The sequence below is a fragment of the Carassius gibelio genome, chromosome B21 (assembly GCF_023724105.1).
Source record: "Carassius gibelio isolate Cgi1373 ecotype wild population from Czech Republic chromosome B21, carGib1.2-hapl.c, whole genome shotgun sequence".
Classification (NCBI taxonomy): domain Eukaryota; kingdom Metazoa; phylum Chordata; class Actinopteri; order Cypriniformes; family Cyprinidae; genus Carassius; species Carassius gibelio.
This window is the reverse complement of record NC_068416.1, coordinates 9,911,361-9,913,643: the sequence shown is the minus strand read 5'-3', so window position 1 is coordinate 9,913,643 and position 2,283 is coordinate 9,911,361. Positions and strand designations below refer to the sequence as shown.

The window sequence follows — 2,283 nt, the reverse complement described above, 5'->3', positions numbered from 1 at the left end:
GGGTCTAAGATACATGTTGTTGGTTTAGATGATTTAAGTTTATACAATTCTTCCTCTCCTATAGTAGAGAATGTGTGGAACTGTGTCATTTACAAGGGGGAAAAAAGGACAAAATAAATTATCTTGCTTTATGCAAGTGAAACTTGTAATATACAGGGATACAGACTCAAACACTCAACTTATTTTTAAAGCATTATCTATTGATCAAACAGCTTATTTATATTACATACAATCTGTATATATTAACATTCATTTAAAATAAATTATTTATAAAAATTGATAAACTAAAATTGCTTGTGTGTAATGGATTAATAATAATATAAATCATCTAATTATATAAATCATTAAAATAACTCTTTAAGTAATTATAATTAAAGCCAGACTTTTTTTTATTACTAGTGATCTTTAATTTTTCTTTGACAGCAACTCGTTGCAGACTGATTTGACATGGATGCAATTTCCTCTCCAGGACAGACAGGGTACAGATTTTACTGGTTTCCTGCTCCTTTATTCAGGAAGGGATATATGCATAAGAGACCGTAGCTATAGACCTCTTGAAAGACACAGATGTTGGTAAAAGGCCTTTATTTGAAATGTTAAGGTCTTCGGAGGCATTTATCTTTATCGTCTTCACTTGCCATTACAATAGAACTGGTCTGAGTTTTTCACCTCTAGACAGAAGAACTGCCACCTGGAGAAAACAAAAACAGGTTTTTTTATATATATATTAAAACACTTCATTCAATTTGGGTGTGGAAGTAGTAAAGCTTGTAAACCTACCAAGTGTTGTTTGTTCACTGTGAATGTTTCCCGGTCATATATCATCATTCCACCCAATCCTTTAGGGTTATCCACACACTGGACAGGGGTCTAAATATTTGTTAATGTCATTAATAACTTTTAAGAATTAACAAAAAATAAATAAATAAAATTAATTATTAATGTGATCGTTGATTCTATTTGTAATCAGTAAATAATCTATTAAATATTTTTATCAACTAATCTGGTGTATATGATATAAGAGTATTTAACATTATGTATGACAGTATAAAGTATTGTATTAAAATAGTAGATTCTTTTACAAAATCAACTTTTTCAAACTTATATTTAGAAGCATTTCAAGCTAAAAGTATTTACTCTGTGTATGAATTTTAGTCCATGTTACATATAAAAATATAAAAATTTGAATAAATGCAAAACTAGAGCCAAACTAATAATAAATAATTAGTGAATAAAATATATAATCATGAAACTTTTTCAGAAATTAATGTGAACTATGAGCTAGATCTGCAAAATGTAAGCATTATCAAAAATGACAATGAGTCAGCCATTTTCTGACTTCTTTCAGAAATACAAACCATTTCACAAACACAAATACTGTACCTTAATTTGACCCATTTCTTGTTGATAAGGGTGGCAGAATATTGAACCCTGAAAACAAATAAAAATAAAACAGCAGTTAGCATAACCTCAATCCAGAGTGTAACTTAAGGAAGTTTGACATTTCAATAAAGATTTCAACTCCCCAAATTAAGTCATATATGTTTAAACTGCATGTTTTATTATGACTGCACTTAACCAAGGTACCGAAAACCAAATTTTAAAGTGAACAAAAATGAATTATTCAGTTTTCCATATGCAATGATGATAGCTCATTTGTCAGCTATTTGGTTTGCAGACAAGAACTTGAAGCACTACACAAAGAGCGTGTTTGATACTGTATGTGTTTTATAATAATAATATAATATTCACAACAGTAGTATTCAAAAGGTATAGTGGTAAAGCAGTTTGAGGGCTAATAGGCTAACTGGCTGTTTGTTTCGATTTGTAGCAACCTAAGTAGCAGTGCTGACGTTACACACAATAAAAGATTCAATAGTTACTTAATATTGCCATATCTTTTTTAATAGTAATAGAGTAGTAATGATTTTGCAATAAAGGTTTTGATGGAAATATTACCCATTTTTATAAGAAAATCTATACGGAACTTACCATTTCCGGAATTTTCGAAAAGAAAAAAAATGTTGCGCCGTCTAATAAAGGTCCTCAAAAGGTAAGCAGCAAAAATTTATATGAATACAAAATAACAAATAAAATGTAAAAAAAAATAAATAAAAAAAAATAAAAATTACACCACTTTATAAATTAAGCATATCGTTTTTAAGTGTATATTAAATGTATATCTGATCATTATTATTTTGGATAGAATCAATAGGAGTCACAAACATTTATTTAAAAACTAATATTGTCAGATATTGTTACAGAATTTTTATTACATGTCTA

At 28.3% G+C, this 2,283-nt stretch overlaps 1 long non-coding RNA gene across 1 annotated transcript; it reads right to left on the bottom strand.

Annotated features, from left to right (window-relative positions):
- Positions 1–469: 469 nt before the first annotated feature.
- LOC127985628 (uncharacterized) lies at positions 470–1,564 on the bottom strand. The gene is made up of 3 exons (XR_008160675.1): positions 1,384–1,564; positions 781–870; positions 470–691 (listed from the first exon to the last, which is right to left on the bottom strand). It is a non-coding gene; the product is annotated as an uncharacterized LOC127985628 (long non-coding RNA).
- Between the last annotated feature and the right edge of the window lie 719 nt (positions 1,565–2,283).